The 19,429-nt window shown below is 34.6% G+C and overlaps 1 non-coding gene across 1 annotated transcript; it reads left to right on the top strand.

Moving 5' to 3' along the window:
* The first annotated feature begins 17,681 nt into the window (after nt 1–17,681).
* Nucleotides 17,682–17,837, top strand: LOC120855268. Its single transcript, XR_005719230.1, has one exon. It is a non-coding gene; the product is annotated as a U1 spliceosomal RNA (small nuclear RNA).
* The last annotated feature ends 1,592 nt before the right edge of the window (nt 17,838–19,429 follow it).

Below are 19,429 nucleotides of genomic sequence, written 5' to 3'. Positions count from 1 at the left end.
AAGGATATGGTTAACAAATGTAAAACCAAACTTCAGAGGAGCTGGTTTTCTGTGCTAAGTGATCTGTATTCCCTCTGAATTTACTTTCCCCTAACCCCGTGAAATTAACAGTACTTTCTGACATTCGACCCCCTGACCTCACACATAATAAGAATTTAAAAAGCACCATGCATGAGTGTGTCTCTGTAATGCAAAACTGGGAAAAATGACCATGTCACAGTTTTATTATACAAAACCTTCTCAATCTCCATTGCATGCTTCATATATGAGTGCTCAGTTTAAAGTTATTATAAGAAAAACACAATTTTAAGAGTCATAATTCACTGTTCGTGACTTTTATAGACAATAAATTGTAGCAAATACATATTGCTACCAAAAAGCTTTGTACTCCATTAATGCAGATATTTACCAAGATGAGTGTTCAAAATAGTCCCCTAGAAGACTGATGGTTCAAAGGAAGGGGCTTCCAGGGAGCTGGTTACCAAGGGTGCAAGTGCATGCACAATGTGTAGGTCTCAAGGTTTAAGAGGCAGAAGCAGGGAAGTGTTATGTGGAAATGATTTTGTGTTATCAGGCTCAGGGGATGACAGCATACAAGAGTAAGAACAAGGTGCTATGTGGCTTTTTCTTCACTGTGAAGTAAAGATTGGCAGCTGGAAGTAAGGCTTACAGATAGACCTGCACACAGGACCTCTTCACCTAGGACTCATAATCACTACTCAAAGGAAAACGCATTTACCAGGGAAAAGCGGCTGTAGCCATCAGAAGTGTTCTTAAAACACCACTTAAATATCACTTTATACGCTATTACTTGCAAACTGTGGCTTCGTATTAAATTATACTTGCATAGGCTTTTGCTTAGGTGCTGATAATGCTTTTGAGGTTGCATTGGTGAAGAAGAATTTAGGCTGCTTCACAAGAGACGTGACCAGAATACTCCATGCTGCTGACAGTGACAGGGTGAAAAATTGCAGAACTGTACTTTCTTTCCCCATATAGATTGTAATTTTAATTGTCATTGTGGCCCTTCTGTTTTAATTATGGGACTTCTTTGATATATACCAGGACATCGTATTGAATGAAAATATGGTGCTATAATAGTCTCTTTATAATTAATGACCACATGTAGATCTTGGTGCATAAAAGGGAAGGAATAAATGAACAATTTATTTAACTAGGTTTTGGATTTCTTTCTGTCTTCCAGTGAATATAAAATGATCCTGGGGTTTCTGAGAATGTTTGATATAAGAACTGCACAGAATATATAATAAAATTACTTTAGGCTGGATTACAAAACATATTATGTTTTAAAACACCCTGCCCCAAAATAGTAAAATGTATCTATTTACCACATTACTCTTTTAACATTTCATCTGAAACCAAATCATCATCATCATCATCATTTAAATGTATTTGCATGTATATTTTAAATGTCTGTCTTTTTAGATTTTACTTGCGGTATAGCTAATTCTTACAGGTAAGATGAAGGTTCAAGAAAGAGACTTTTGAAGACTGATTTATCAAACTGCAAAAAAAAAAAATGTTTTTGAACATTTTCTTTAAAAATAGAATAGATCCATGCTACATCTTTTTTTTGAAGAATAATTTTTTTTCTCAGTTACTACTACTAAACAGAAGCTGTTTTTCTACAAATCAAAAATAAGTAGTCTCTTCATAGGCAATTTAAATGCCCTCAGAACTGTGAAGAGGAAACCAAAAAAGCACAGCAAAGGCTTAACGTTGTTCTCAAACTATCACGTAACAAGCTTACCATAAAGAACACTGTGACACGAATATGCTGGGCTCATCTACATTTCAAGGGAGCCAGACCTCTGTGGATTTCTGGAAAGCAGACCTATTTGTCCAGGGTCTGTCACTGTAAAACAGGAAAATGCCCCCTGACAAGCCTCTGCTAATTTTGTTGTGGCATGGGGTCCTGTGCACGCATCCTCTATAGTATCACTGCAGTTCAGCTGTAGAGCACGATGAAATTGGATCGGCAGAGACAGGGACTACCCTGGGGTCAGCTGTGCCCATGCCACTTTCATGTGATGTCTAGTTGGGGTGATGGTGTGTAAATAAACGTGGAGAATTGCAAATCTTGTCATGGCCACGCAGAACAGCTCAAGCATTTAAAGATGGTTGCCCGCAAACCTAACTGGAAGGTGGTTGCTCTGTGTGGTGGCTGAGGAAATACTCAATTCCTTGCCGGAGTCTTCTTCTTGACATATCTGAAAGTACTGACCGAGCATCATGTTGCTGAAGGGATTAATCACTAAATAGTTTTTCACTGCAGTGGAAAGTAAAGAAACAAGCTAATCATGTTTGAATATTGTGCTTTTAGAGCTATCGTGCTGATATCAAGGACCCTTTTTATTTATATTATCCTACTTTGATTTATTTGTTTTTTTTTTTTAATGAGGTGAAGCATCTTAATGTTTTACTGTTTATTGAATTTAGCACATTAAAGTTCTATGAGTTCTTGTCATTATTATGAACTTTCCTAATGTTAGAAAATAAAATAGAATAGAATTCACATTTTCTGCTTATGAATCTAATTTTATTTAAATACTACTTACAGGACTCATTAAAATATACTTAGGTCTTCCTTCCTTCAACCCAGAAGATGTATTTTGTACCAGTTTTGCATTTACACATATCTGTTTTTCTGTTACTTTTCCCACATGACAATTACCTTTCATTACAAATTTATAAAATCATTTACATTTTAGCAGTTTAAATGTTTCTGCTGACATTTTGTAACTATTACCCTCTTCTAGAATGGCATATGTTCAGGCAGTTAATAAAAAATTAAATGGAATAGCACTAGACAAGGTGAAGCTTTGTATCAGAGTGTTCTCCACATTTCTGAAAATGCCATCTTTGTGTTGCAAACTGTGAAGTGAGGTTAGGGCTGTGCCAATATGTGTATTTGTCACAACCGTCACAGAGACCGCGAACTAGCCAATCACACAGTCCTTAATTAGACAGTTATATTTCGCTTTTTAGAAATTGTCCTCATGTAAAATGGTGTCTAAGACTCAAGGAAGGGGCTGAGAGCTAAGAGGGCAAAGAATGCCAGCAGAAAAATACTTTGATTTCTTTGTAGAGGATTTATTAACTGCTGTATGATTTCTTAAATATAGAAATAAAACATATAATATAAGAAGTTGTACAAATTCAATAAGAACAAAAAGGGAATGTAAGGATTATTGAAATAGCAATAGGCTGAATTAACTATTACCATAGTGTAATATGCTTTTGTATGGATTTTGAAATTATAACTTAAAAAATTTATAAAACAAAATGAGCATTCAAACGATGAAGAGATCATAGATGGCTTAAAAGTCTTTATATAGGTTCACAATTTTGACATTGGCTTTATTTGAAAACCAAATTGCTACAATTTCAATTATCTATTACTGAAGGAATATCACATATTTTTGTCAAAGATTATTTATGCTTTTATATTCTTGAAAAATTATAGAAACATTTATATAGCATAATTCTATAGTTTTTCAGAAAATAAATCAGGGTCCTTCACTCTGAAAGTAAAATATATTGAATATCTTGCCATATTTTTTATTTTAACTTTTATCATATATTTATATAGTTATAAAGTTTCATGTAGAATGAAGCAGACAAAAATATATCAGTAAAATTGTGTCTGTATATATATCAGTTAATATATATCAATTAATATATCAGTAATAATTGTGCAGTTATTATACCTTTATATGCATTTACCTTGTCTATGAAAATGACACTAATATACTCTTTTATTGATATTATCATCATATATTTTTACATTTTGAAAATTAGAAATTGAAACTACATTTACCTTTTAACTAAAAAGTCATCAACACACTGGTACTTTTTGCCAGCAAGTTTGCCTTTTGATGAAAATATGATGAATTTGATAATCTTGAATATAAGTAAATAAGCATGATTTGTAAAATATTGTGAAAATTATTATAAACTTATTTTTTTAATGTGATTTCATGGGTTTTAAGGTTTTTAAGCTAGTTTCAACCACTGTAGAACTACTCTGAGTTTCTGGAACCTGAGGGTGGAAAGTCCTAAAAATACTAATAAATGAAAGCTACATCATTAAGAGCTCTTTCTAAGAAATTAATTATGTAAATAGAAGATTTAAGTCTCTAATGTAGATGAAAGAAATGTGATTTATTTGTTTGTTTTTAACAGTGGAAATTTCATGTATATTAAAAGCAAAAAAAAATCTATTTTGGGGTAACTTGCACAGTTCATCCCATTTTAAATCTTTATTCAATAGGCATATCATAGAAGTTTTAACAGTCATAGCAGATTAACCTTGCCTGTGCTTTTGGAGGCTAGTCATCTGATGAATTTACATGCAGCTGGATGAAAATGCTATTTGGAGAGAGATTGAGAGTTTATTTGATTAAATCCCTTTCTCCACTACCTTGACCTCTTTCTTGTGAAATAATCAGAACTGTTTAGCAAGAATATTCAGGCATTAATAATGAATTGCTTTTGAGCCGATTTATTCTGCATGCAACAAACCCTTTGGTGTCCCTGCTCTTTTCTTTTTTCTTTTGTAAATAGCACTTTATTTAATGAACACAATGATTAGAAACAATAAGAAACATATCTTTGAGGAGTTTTGTTTAATATTTGTAGGCTGTTTTGCTACTTGTAGTTCTAATTGCTATGTTTTCACTTTCCTCTTCTTCCAAATACTGCCTGCCCACAATCTGTACAAAGGTGGGATGCGTTAGGCAGGGCCAAATGCTTCAGGATGATAGGATGGCAGCTACTTGATTTATCCTCACCAACTATAAGTGTGGTTTTGAGAATTTATGCATACTATGATGTTAAATAGTGATTCCATTGTTTGTGCAATTAATCAGATTGCAGTTATTTTTCTTAACAATTGTTAGATCAATTTACAAAGAATTTTTTGTTTTGAAGACTTTTTATAGATTATCTAGTAGTGCAAGCTATTTCTTTTTTAAGAGAAAGAAACTTATCTGCAAGGAAATTAAATTAATTCCCTAACTTGTACAGCCAGACTTGTGTTGATACCAAATCCACTTTGGGTTAGGAAAAAGGGCAAGGTATGCCTGTTCTCTTATTCCATTTGAAATACAGTTGAAGGACAAGACAGTCACACAGAAAATAGCAATTAACAATTAATGTTAGTTGCTGATGAATGAAATAGGAACTCTTTACCTTTACTGTTAAGAGGAGGAATTTACCTCCAGTGCATCTCCCTGGAGTAATACTGGATGAATTCTAGGTTTTATTTGGCAATAAAACATTGGTCAGTGTTTGGAACATATGATAACCTTCAAGTGTAACTTTGACATGAAGTAATAGGAGCAAGTGGAAATTTTTAAAGTGTGGTGCATATTTAATACTTTTGATACTTGAATGTGGCAGATTTGCTGTATACATAACCTGCTGTACTGTCACCTATTATAAGGCTACAGTATCTTGTCTTTATACTAAATTAAGCTTCATTATAATTTGTTTCTTAATAATAACATGCACTTGACTATAATATGTAAAATGCTTGGCTTTCAAGAACAACTTTATGGAAAAGCTGTGCAATATCTAATTTGCATTTAGCAATGATGTTACATTTACCATATACTAAACTGAAGAAAATCTAATCTAACATCATAATTTAAAATAATAATTTCCAGGGCTTTACAAGCAGGATACAAGTCAGATTACAATAACACATTGTACTATTTCTGTTGAGTAAAACAGAATCGGCTCATTATTTTTTCCCTCAAAAGTATTCAGGAAAGACTTAATTCTTTAATAATGAGAATAGCAATACATTGAGAGGGAAGACCATTTAAATTGTCATAGGTGGGTAAAATTTTTCTTTCTTGATCATAATTAGTCATTTTGGGGTCTCTAATCATATCATTAATATGCTAAGTTTAGGGGAGAGGTTTTATGACACTCAAATGACCTCACAGCAATCCTGTTGTAAAGACCATATATCTGGTTTTCAAAAATGTTTATATTTTTAATTATGAAGTACTGCATACTTCAACAATTCACATTCGAGAAAAATTGAAAATAAAACATTTTTATAGTGATTTCTAAATTAATCCACTCTCAAACTTTTGTTATATTTTTTGATGTTTCATATCCTATAAATATTATGTAGTGTTGCAAATTTGATGCTTAATTTGGCCACATGAATTTGAAGATAAGATTTTTTAATATTGATGCATACATTTTTGAAGATTTCTGAAAAACATAAAATATATTAAATAAATGTTTGAATGCTGCTGCTGCTGCGTGACCCCAGAGATGGCAGCCCACCAGGCTCCCCCGTCCCTGGGATTCTCCAGGCAAGAACACTGGAGTGGGTCGCCATTTCCTTCTCCAATACATGAAAGTGAAATCGCTCAGTCGTGTCCGGCTCTTAGTGACCCTATGGACTGCAGCCTACCAGGCTCCTCTATCCATGGGATTTACCAGGCAAGAATGTTTGAATACTTATGCACAATTAACTCTAGAGTACATGTTGGAAAACACAATCTTTCCACCAAGAATTGTATGATGTATATCAGGAGCAACACTTTTACATTTAACTATAAGAATAAAGTCAGTGGCATTAGAGACTGAAAACTCCAGCACCTAAGGAAGGAGGTCATTTTAAACAGACAGTCAGAAAATCCTTCGTGGAGAAAATTTTACTCTAGATCAAGCTGAACTTCAGTTCAATTAAACCCAGAAAGCATTTAGTATCATCAACCATGATATGATCTCTGTTTGGAAGGAACTTATAGATACAATAAAGATACATTGGAGAGGAAAACAAATTCTATCTGGGCTGTCAGAAAAAGCCTCATGAAATAAGTTGTATTTGACCAAGATCTTAGTTAAATGAGATAAAAAGAGAGGTGGAAGCATTTTGAGATGAATGAAAAGCATAAGAAAAGAGACAGAATTAGGGTGTGAAAGGCCATGTATCTTCTGAAAAGAGAAGTCTTGCCAGTGTGGTTGAATCATAGGAAAATGGAGCACAGAGATAGCTGATGAAATAAGAATTGAAATTGGGCTTGAAACACCTTGTAGGTCTGAGCAGCCAAGTGACAACCTCTGTCCTGATTTCTTTTCCTTTTTTTTTTTTTTTGTCTCCATTGTTTTTTCTCTTCCAGGAAAACAACCTTGACAGTTCTTCGAGAGCTCAGTTAGAATGGGAAAGAAGAGAAAAATGAAGAAATTTAACTTCAGATTGAGGCAATGTCATCAGCTAGAAATACCCTGAGAACAATGTTAACTTCTAAATGATATTATGCCTCTGACAACATTTGTGCTGAACAATTTCCAGTGCATTTTTTACTTTGTTTCTAATTAATTAGACAATAATAGGAACTAGAGATCTTGAGAAATTTAGATGACAGTCCTTGTAGCTAAGAAAATCCATACCTTCCTATTCCCAAATTACGCAAATCAATTTTAGAATAAATTAAATACCCAGTTTATATCTCTACCTCCCTTCAGCTTTACTCCATAAACAAACCTTTAGTGAGTAGGATGTTAGTAACTTCTTTTTTAAGAGCTGTTTCAACTCTTAGGCTCTATCTGTTGCCTGATTCTATCAAATTCTGCATGTCAGTGAGGAGAAACCATAGCAAATTAAATTATTTTTATTCAATTTTTATATTTTTAAAAAGCTATGGTTTGGTGGTTTGATCTTTTTGTTTCTCTTGCAAATAAATTTTAATTTAGAAACTAAAGTCAATAAAAATATGCAAAAAATTAAAAAATATTTAAGAGAATGATATCCTCTTGAAGCATGCTTCATGTTTATATTGGATGCAAATATTTCTAATTTAAAGCAATATCTTCATCTTATTCAGAAAATGTATGAAGCATATCTCAAACATGAATTAGATAAAGCACTAACTCTGTAACAATCGTATTGGGAAATACTATGTTTTAGCTACTTGTTATTCCATATTACTCAATTCTGTGTAAAAATGTTTCACTCCTCCTTTGGATAGTCTGCAAGAGTAAAATCCTGGGAAGACATATTTCCAGAAACTAACATAATTGAAAAAATGAGAGAAACAAATAAAATATATACATTACCAACAATTTCAATTTATTTCCTTTCTCTAAATACTTATTGCCAAATTAACTTTGAATTTAATTAAATTCTAATGAAAGCTAGAATTGTTGAAATAATAACATCAGAGAAAAAATAGGTGATCTGACTAATGATGAGCTAAACAAAGCTCCTTAATGCTCAAAATAGTTTGAAATTTTAGAATGTTTAAAGAAATGTTTTTCTATACTGTGCACAATCAGGAGGAGGTTGACAGGACATATTAGTACATTGTTTTACCTAAAACTTTGATTCTGCTTATATTCTAGAAGTTTAATTGATTTTTTTAATAAAAACAAACAAACAATGGAATTAAAATAAATTGCTCTATTGCCTTAATTATTCAGCCTTTCTAACATCATACAACCTACTTGATCAGCATAGTATTCACATCATCTAACTCAAACTCCTCCAACCAAAGTTGAAAGTTCAAATTCAGTTCCATATATTTTGCTTTTTCATTAAAAAGTATACATTATAGTGAACTTCCTCGGTGGCTCAGTGGCAAAGAATCCACCTGCAGCGTAGGAGCCTCGGGAGACAGGTGTTCAATCCCTGGGTTGGGAAGATCTCCTGGAGGAGGGCTTGGAAACCCACTCCAGTATTCTTGCCTGGAGAATCCCATGGACAGAGGAGCCTGGCAGGCCACAGTCCACAGGGTCACAAAAAGTCAGACGTGACTAAAGTGACGTAATACGCACACATGCATACAACATAGTAGGTACCCACCCGTAGAGAGAGGGTCATATTTATTTCTTAATATGACTTTTTATTGGAATATAGTTGCTTTACAACATTGTGTTAGTTTCTGCTGTGTAACAAAGTTAATCAGTTATACATATACATATATTCCCTCTTTTTATGATTTCCTTCCCATTTAGGTCACCACAGAGCATTTAGTAGAAGAATAAGAAAGCTCTCACATATACAGGCATAAAAGTCCTTCATTTTAGAGTCCATTCTTCCTTTTTCTTAGAAAGCCTTCATTGTGCAGAGCAAAACATACCAGACTTACTGATTAAAATATCCTCTAAGTTTAATAGGCCTGAACTTTCATCAGAACACAAAGGCTGCTGCTGCTGCTGCTAAGTCACTTCAGTCGTGTCTGACTCTGTGTGACCCCATAGACAGCAGCCCACCAGGCTCCCCCATCCCTGGGATTCTCCAGGCAAGAACACTGGAGTGGGTTGCCATTTCCTTCTCCATTGCATGAAAGTGAAGTCGCTCAGTCGTGTCCAACTCCTAGCGACCCCATGGACTGCAGCCTACTAGGCTCCTCCATCCATGGGATTTTCCAGGCAAGAATACCAGAGTGGGGGGCCATTGCCTTCTCTGGGAACACAAAGGACTGCATCTGTAATCTCTAGTTCCTTCTAATTTTAGTAAAGTCTCAATGTCTCTTGACAGTTTTCAATTTTATTCCTTAGTTACCTCTTGAAGTTTCTCTCCCAGACTTTCTGTGCTTTCCCTAAGACAATAACCTCATCTCACAATGAAAGGATGTGGAATCTACTGGTCTTGGACATAGGTTGATCATGGAACCTGGTCAAGGAAAAAAGAGTAAGGGAGAAGGAGGAATCCAAGACAGTTCTGAGTGTTGGGGACAATGCTGGTGCTATTCATAAAATTAGAAAGTTAGGAAGAGAGCATGCTTGCAGGAAGTGGTAGATAATAAAGCAAGATTCTGTTTTACTTAGAAATTTATGGCTAAGCAGTCTTCTAAACTTCATGAGTGGCTGTGGCACAGTGGTGAGAAGCAATCCACACTTCAAGAGAGTAAAAGTTGGTGGATGGCGAGATATGCACTAGAGATATAGAGGACATTATAAATATTTGATAACAAAGGTAAAACCAAAGATAAGATGTTGTCTTGAAAATGAAAAGGGAAAACATTTTCTATGGCAGAGAAATTATGCCTGGATTGAAAGGCTCTAGAAAAGTGAAGGACAAGCACATTCAAATGAAAAAACATCACTTTCTTGAGTAAAGACAGAAATTGAAAGCAAGGGATAAAAGTTGAGGTTCTGAAGTAGAAGGTGGTATTCACAACAGATAAACTTCATCTTCTCATGAAATAGTAGCCAAGGCAATTTGCAAAAGTGGGCTGTTCTTTTAAACAAGGTAGAGATTATTTCAGAGTTGCAACTGAGAAAAATAATGAAATCACACACATACAAACAAAATGTAAAAAGAATCCTGAGAAGTAGTGAGAGCCTGGCTGTGGTTTAGTAGACTGATTCTACCCTTATACTTCCAAAATGCCCTGTTAGAGTAGAGTTTCAGTTTCTAATTGTTTTGTCCATTTCTGGATGTTTAATCTCATAATAAAATTTTAAACACCATGTCACAATTAATGTGTTTGAAGCCATCCTGTGCCAGCTTTGTAAAATTTTTCCTCATGATGAACTGAAAACTTTCTCTCTGTAACCCTGGTATTAATCTATCAGGAAAAAACCCTATGCTCTCATTAGGAGTCCTTGTAATGTGTTATTGCATCCTTCTTTGCTTTTAAAACTCTGGACTAAACACTTTATTTCATTAAATAATTTCTAATATCATTGAATTTCTTTCATCTTCAATAAGAGAAAAATACACATTATTTTGCCCCAAAACTGCACATACATTTAGAAATAACTCTAAGCTCAAATAATATAAAGTTTTACAAACAAAGGTCTATTGCTTCATTTACTTTCTGGTTTGTACATATTTATATAAAAATTGTTTTGTTTAGCTGGAACTCTATTCAATCAATTTAGATTAATTCATATTCACATTTCCAAAGATACAGTGTTGTGAGAAAAAGATGGAGATGAGGAATCAGGAATGAGATTTATAAAAGACCTTTAGAAAAATATTCAAATAATTTTTATTATTTGAAAATTTTAATTCTTGATATTAGGAGGAAATGAGATTATATATATTAATCCCCTATGAGTTAATTTCTTCCAAGAGTGGGGTTGGCATACTTTAGAATAAAAGTGGCTGTTTCTTATCATTCTCATTGTATTTTTCCAAATAAGACTATGATTGAATAATTACATTTTATGATCAATATCCTAGATTTATCAGCTTTTTTCCCCTCTGTCATAGAGTAAGTCCACAAGTTTATGAGCATTTATTTCCTCTACTGCGAATGCCTATATTCATTAAAAGAAAATATTCATTAAGTTATACTCCTCACACTATGTCTAGAAAAAGTTAACTCACTTAACCAATATGGTAATATTATTCTTCATAGATTGATTTCTTTATTGACCACAAGTTAGATTATTGATATACATGATAAAATATGGGAACATTCTAATATGTTATAGGACTCCTTTTCTTTGAAATTTAATATAACTCTGAAAATAGCCTCAGAGAATGCAGAGTATGCATATAAAAATTCTTTGTATAATATTAGTTTCAAAATCATTGCAATTGGCTTAGAAATGTTGGTAGAACTTAAAAGCTATCTACACGTTTAGTCAATAAAATAGTCTATACCCAGTATTCAGTCCATTTTCTACATTAAAGCTAGTCTAAATATTAATGAAAATTGCAACAGAGAGAATTGCATTAGTTTCTGACAAGATTATAGACTGCAAAAGGAAATTTACAATCACTTGTCATAGCCTAGGCCAATTCAGAATCCAGATACACTCTGTCTTGTCAAGGGTTTTACCTTAGGCCATATATACCCTTCCCACTTGCCACATTTTCAGTAGGAATCTTCAGAACAGATTTATTAATCCTTCAAAAGCTTCCATAGTGGCATAGTCTACACTGATTATCTAAAATGTTCAGAATACTTTGAAAAAATTAACCATTACTAGAGTGAATTTTTCCACCTTTCTTTCCCCTTCTCTACCAAGGAGCAGAAGTGAATGGAGAACCCAAACTTTTAAGCGTCCTCTTTTAAAATAAAATCAAACTAGTATATTTGAGCAATTTAAGCTGATTCTAGGAAAGGATTATTAGTGTTGTAATTTACTGTTTCTTTCAGAAATTAAAGCCCACTCTGAATTTTTCTCTTCTTCATTGAACTAAATATTTAGTGCATATTTAATTTTTGTCTATGATTGTTTATGCTTAATTCTAAATAATGTGCTATTTCAATTCCAATCATTTTTTGATTTACATTCTCTGGCATTTTCAGCTTTGATTCTGTATTTCTTCCCCAGTTTTCTTATCAATGGTCATTTTGATTGTATCCCACCCAAAATTAAGATTCTTAAATTCTACACAGCACTTGCGACTTTAGGTTTTATTATATCTGTGAGAAGTGTTTATGAAAATATCAATAATTCTTTCAATTGTAGGTTGATATTGCTTAAAATGACCTATGATTCACTTACTGTGTACTAAGGATTGCTTTAAATTCTTTGCATAAATAATTACTTTAATTCTCAGAACAACCCTATGCAGTATTGTTATTATCATTATTCTGATTTTGCAGATGAAAATTGTGGCAGAGAGTGTAAGTAACTTACTCAAGATCAAAGAGCAGGTGGATGGAAAAGATAGATATTTTAAGTCATGTAGCTCCCAGTTTTTATACTCTTAACCATGGACATTACTGGATTTTCATAAGGTAGGAGTTTTGGGGGCCAGGGCCAAAACTCTATTCCCAAATGAGACCAATTATTCTATTTTTGGTAAAATTCATTTTTATAGATAGCTGTTATAGAATATGAGGTTTTGATAAGTCTGTTAGAGAAAGATGATCAACTTTGAAGTCAGCTAAAATGGGCTTGAATTCTCTTTTTTATAAGTAACCTACTGTATGACTAAATTTGAATCTTTTTCTTCATTTCTCTGGCCCCGTTTCTTTGCTATCATGAGGATTAGAAGAGTGACATATGAAAGGTAACCGCACAAAATCTGGTTCATAGGAGATTTTCTCCCTTTTCCCTACAAGAAAAAAGAAAAGAAATAACCTATTTTCTTTTTTCCTCTGTTATTGCATATAGATGTAGCTTGAAGAAGTACAGGATTGATGTCCTTGGTCTAAGGCTGGAAAAAAACTAGGCATTTTATATATTGATTTGTAATATTTAAGCTTCCTATTTTCCTATCTGTGAATTAATTAGGTGTGTCACATAGATGCACTCTTCCCTTCTCTGCTACAGAGTTTTAATCTTCCTCCTGAGGAATGAGCATTTTATTTTACAGATTTTACTAGAACCAAGCATGGGAGAGGAAGAAACACTCGCCGCCATTTCACAAACAACTCCTACTTGCTATAGTTTCTGAAAGTTTGTTCTTTGTGGGGAGTATACATAGCCAGTTCAAGTTCCATGAGATTAATGAAATGCTAACATAAATTATTTTAACTGGAGATTATATCTCTTGACAAAAGACTCTGCTGAATATTTCAGTGCAACTAGGATTACATTTTTGTCTTAATTCATCTGCCTTTTCAGACATACCATAAGGAAACCTATGAAACTTTTGAAAATAGAGAAAAATCCTACTCAGCACCAAGAGTACATTTTGAGTATTAATATATGTGGTCAGTTTGAAGGAGTATAATGAAAGAAACTAAAAGTGAAAGTGTTAGTCACTCAGTAATGTCCGACTCTTTGTGACGCCATGGTCTTTAGCCCACCAGGCTTCTCTGTCCATGGGATTCTCCAGGCAAGAATACTGGAGTGGGTTGCCATTCCCTTTTCCAGGGGATCTTCCCAACCCTGGGATCAAAACCAGGTCTCTGGCATTGTAAGTGGGTTCTTTACCATCTGAGCCACCAGGGATGCCAAGAAGTTGATATATTACCAGGGAACTGAGATAATATTTGTTGTTAATCTGGGCTTTGCTTCTTGTGTTAATTAGAGGCATTAAGGCTATAGTATACTTCCCAGGTGGTGCTACTGGTAAAGAAACCACCTGCCAATGCAGGAGACGCTAGAGACATGGGTTCAATCCCTGGGTGGGGAGGATCCCCGGGAATAGAAAATGGCAACCCACTCCAGTACTCTTCCCTGGAAAATTTCATGGGCAGAGGAGCCTGGTCGTCTGTAAAGAGACTGACACAATTTAGCGGCTGACCATGCACTATTAATAATGTGTGTATGTGTGTGTGTGTGTGTGCTAAGTCACTTCAGTTAAGCCTCAATAAAAAAAAAAAAGTACTTAGTATCTCATTAATATGACAAAAGAGTCATGTAAAGCTGAGCTTACTGACGGTAAAAATAGATAAATGGAAAGAATACATCCTGGTTAAAAGGGGAATGATTTTAAACACTTTGTAAAGTGTTTGTCAAAAATTAAATGTGTCTGGAATGAAACTGTTTTTTAGCTAAATATTTATGTATTGCCTTGAAGTTATTCCAGGGTTTGTATACATTTTGGAAGTATTTGAATTGTGTGTTAAATTCAGGTTGTTGTTTAGCTATAAGTGGTGTCTGACTCTTTTGAGACCCCGTGGACTGTAGCCCGCCAGGCTCCTCTGTCCATGGAATTCTCCATGCAAAAATACTGAAGTGGGTTGTCCTTTCCTCCTCCAGGGGATCTTCCTGGCCCAGGGATTGGACATGGGTCTCCTGCATTGCAGGCAGTTTCCTTACCTCTGAACCACCAGGGAAGCCCTAAATTCAGGTTAATTATGTGTTAATCATGTTATTGTCAGCAAGAGATTTGAGGAGGACCCTGGAAGAAGGCAAATGTTATATTTGCCTCACATAGTGTTCATGTTTTTTCTTTTTATCACTTATAGATAGGTTTCAAAACAAGTGCAAAATCACTGAAATGATTCAGAAATATACACAATTGGCAAGAGAACACTGAGTATATGAAAATTAAAATAGACCTAGAGATTCTTTCCTTTTTTGACAAATTTGCATGCTACTAATTCAATACTTAGGATGGATGATCGGACAGATTTTAAGATTTAAAGGCATTATTGGTTATTTACTGTAAGAATTTGGATTTTCTTTGTATAAAGCAAATTCTGAAATTATCTCCTCTGAAATCAAAGTTCCCTACAATTTATAATATTAGGAAAATGAGTTGTTTTTAGCTAGTATCTTTTCCCTCATATTTTATTTTATAGTTCACCCAGTTTCACTGTCTGGATGATGATCATCTATGTAATATATGTTAGGAATTTTCACTTGAAGGACCATGTATCTTTAAATGTCTTCTCTTTATTCGTCCTAGTTCTAACACATGTAATTTCCCCTTTAATTTGACATCATTTAACGGCACATTACACGTCAATGATGTGATCTGTGAATATTTACAATGTTCATGTCATTTTTATTTTCTAATCCAATTTAAGTAGCTCTGCTTTTTATGACATCATGAATTCTTCAGTCTTTTTGGTCTTTTTGGGACTAATTATTCCATTAGTTCCTTTGAACTAGCTCTGTGTTGTCAGTCATTTCTTCTCTTTTGATCATAAGACCTTTGCTGCCCTCCTTTGCATGTACAATCAGTTGTAGGTCTATGCAACCAAGCTAAGGAGCAAGTACTAAGTTCTCCTCTTTGCAGACTGCTGTTCCCAATTATTTCTGTCCAGAATGCACTTTGCAGGTAAATCTTCCTACTATAAAACCATGGCTTCTAATGTTCTTATCTGCTGAAAAATAAACTTGGATATATTTTAAAATATTTTTATAATAATAGTAAATATTTTATATAAAGTACTTTCACTTAAGACAAAGGTTTAAAGAAAATGAGTTTAAAAAAAAAACAGAAGCAAAGCAGAATAAATTTCAATTGCTGCAATAATACATGACACATAGTCTATGTTTATTGTTCAAAGCTGCTTTTGGCAGAATTACAAAATGTCCTAGATTCAACTTTTGGAAAAAAATGTAGTCTTTCTTGATACTTCCCATATCCATTTGACTGTTAACTTATATAAAAGTTTATAAGTGTGATTACTTTTAAGCAGCATCAAGGCAAAATATAATTTAGACTGATTTAAGCATGACTTCGTCTTTAACTCTCTTGTTTACTAGGAAATTTAACATTGCCTCTATAATGCTAAGAAGCTCTGCTGTCTGTTGCTGCCCTCTGTAGTGATGACACAGAGAGCACAGGATCAGTTCATGGTAGAATCTGACTAAAAATTTTCTCTAGAATGCAATTGCTGCCTAGTTGAGATTCACATATTTTCGAAAATAAAAAGCCAGTGCATGTATTTTTTTCATTTGAAGTGTTCTTCAGCAAGTACTAGACACTAAGAGCATAACCTGACTGCTTTTTAAAGTATCATTCTTAAATATTGCAGTGTGATTCATTTAGTCTGATTGAAAGTACCACTAAGAATACTTACATATAAACTAAAATGGTAAAATAATATATTTAAAAAGTAGATTTATGACTTAAGATTTCAGATTGGATGGCAACAACTAAGAATGGTCCAGAATTTCTGCCATTATCAGCCAATTTTATATTAACCCATTTAATTCTCCTTGAGGCTGTTACCTTCTGGATCAAATGGGATCATTGTAGAGCTAAATTCATACAAAGAATGTAGTTGGTACTTGTCCCTGGTGGCTCAGACCATAAGGATTCTGCTTTCAGGAGACCCAGTTTTGATTCCTCGGTCAGGAAGATCCCCTGGAGGAGGGCAAAGCAACCCACTCAAGTATTCTTGCCTGGAGAATTCCATGGATAGAAGAGCCTGGTGGGCTACAGTACATGGAACTGCACAGAGTCAGACACGAGTAACAGACTGTCACAAGATCTATCTAGATAATAAGCATGTTTATTTCCTTAGCTAGTTTTAGTCTAATTTAACAATGAAACGAGCTGCCTAGGTGATGCCAGTGGTAAAGAACCCGCGAGCCAATGCAAGACACATGAGACGAAGGTTTGATCCCTGGATGGGGAAGGTCCCCTGAAGGAGGGCATGGCAACACACTCCAGTATCCTTGCCTAGAGAATTCCATGGACAGAGGAGCCTGGTGGGCTACAGTCCATAGCGTTGCACAGAGTTGGACACGGCTAAAGCAACTTAGCACGCACATGCACAACTGTGAAACAGTTAAAATTTGTCCTTCCCTTCTCATTCCACTCTAAGACACTGCTCCCATTGCCCTTTCTTCTGGGAATAGGGGAAGAGAGGATTAGTCCAAGGGACAGACAGTTGCTGAGTTAAGGAGGAACTTACTAGGACTTGAGTCATGTCTAGGAAGAGACAACAGAAATATGTGCTCTTGAAAAGAAGACTGGCTGAAGCTAAACAGGGCTTACAGGCCTAGCTAAGTGGCCTGTGGCTCAGGGCAAAGGGTTCTCGGCAGAAAATCTCAGAGTCAAGCTGTACTGTAAAAATAAGGCCATCTTTGCTAGGATTAGCGTGTGGCCAGAGTATGACCACCCTTTGAAAGAACAGCTAATTTCATGTGATGGTTCTTTAAAATTCTTCTATATTATAAATTATTTTATAGTATAAAGATGTGAGTTTGTGTACTAGTTCTGCCATTTACTGGCTGCCTGGTTATCCTAGAGCCAGATTCTTTGATTTCTCTGAGTCTCAGCTTCCTCCTTTGTAAAGCTGGGGTTACTTGTGAAACAATATTGCTAAAACTCCTGATCTAATGCATGTTATTAAAAATAGTAGATATTTATACTTACCTGATAGAGGAGGTACCATGACCATGAAGATGGTTTTCCCAGTTAGGTTCATCCATTTCACACCAGTATGCTGATCCCTGCAATTTCCCCAAATGCGGGAAGCCCAACTGCATAATTTATGGTAGTGGAGGCTGGTATTTGCACTAAAAATAGCATTTAATAAAAGTTAATTCATTTTAAATCTGGTCAGGATAATAGCAGGAACTGGGTAGGTCAACCAGCAAGTAACATCAGTGAGTTTATTTAAGAAGGACCAAAAGAGACCATGAAACTTTCCTGAATTTCTGGAATTATATGACCTATGTGATTGCCTGATATATGTATTTCTTTTTTTCTTTTATTTTTATTTTTTGAATTTCCAAAGACTTTTATTTATTTATTTATTTTTTATTTTTTTATTTTATTATTATTTAAAAAATTTTTATTTTTACTTTATTTTACTTTACAATACTGTATTGGTTTTGCCATACATTGACATGAATCCACCATGGGTGCACATGAGTTCCCAAACATGAACCCCCCTCCCACCTCCCACCCCATATCATCTCTCTGGATCATCCCTGTGTACCAGCCCCAAGCATCCTGTATCCTGCATCAAACATAGACTGGCGATTCGTTTCTTACCTGATATGTATTTCCATAGAAGAGAATTCTAGAACTGACTGGAAGACATTGACATATGGCCAGGGATGAGCTTTTGTACCATGCTTTCTATGAGTCAGTTATCATGTTTAAACTTGTATTGACTTATACTTTGATTTTTCAAAGACACCATCCCTGAGGTATAAGTTCAGCCTAAGTCTGACTGTGACTCCACATGTCTGACTGTGACTCCAAGATGTGTTTAGTTTGTGGAGGTAGTTCATATGATTAATATTTTAATGTTAAGAGACAACTTGCCTAAATGACATGTGGCATAATTAACTGACTTTTTCTGTTTAGTGGCATTGCCATTGGGAATTTTTATGGAGATCATATTTAGCTTTCAATGTAGTTTGAGGGAATAGTTGCAAAAACATAAATGATTATTCAATAGACTGTGTATCTTTTCTATTTCTTTTAGCTTAAAAACCAAGTGGCCAATTTTATAAACTCACCTCAACATAATCAGCACTTAAAATGTTGGATGAGGAAAAGTTGAGGGTTTGGAGGGTGACTGATAAAGCCAGGATTCACTGGCCTTCTTACATTGTCTCAATTTTCTTTTGAGAACAAGAGAATACAATAAGCATTTAAGTATTTAACTTTCATAAGTAAAAGTAAGAAGTGATTTTCTTTAACAATGTTCAAAATGAACTTTGGAACTGATGAAAATAAACATATGGTCCTGGAGGTAGAATATCTGGTGGTTTTGAATCACAAATGTGCTACTTCCTAGATCCATGACACTGGGCAAAATTCTATGCCTTTCTGTGCTTTATTTTTCTCTATTTTAAATGGGACAAATTATAGATCTCACAACACCATGTTGTGAGGAGTAAGCAAGTTAATTCATGTGAAGCATCTACCTATATTTGTAGGCTTACAGGGAAACAAAATATAACAATATAAATCCAAGGTTTAGAGACAGTTATGGTGTGGCTCAGATGGTAGAGAATCTGCCTGCTATGCAGGAGTCCGGGGTTTGAACCCTGGGTGAGGAAGATCCCCTGGAGAGGGGAATGGCAAACCACTCCGATACTCTTGCCTGGGAAATCCCATGGACAGAGGAGCCTGGTGGTCTGTAGCCCATGGGGTTGC

This window comes from Oryx dammah, unplaced genomic scaffold (genome assembly GCF_014754425.2).
Source record: "Oryx dammah isolate SB20612 unplaced genomic scaffold, SCBI_Odam_1.1 HiC_scaffold_27, whole genome shotgun sequence".
NCBI classification, from domain to species: Eukaryota; Metazoa; Chordata; class Mammalia; order Artiodactyla; family Bovidae; genus Oryx; species Oryx dammah.
This window is presented reverse-complemented; position numbering and strand designations above follow the sequence as displayed.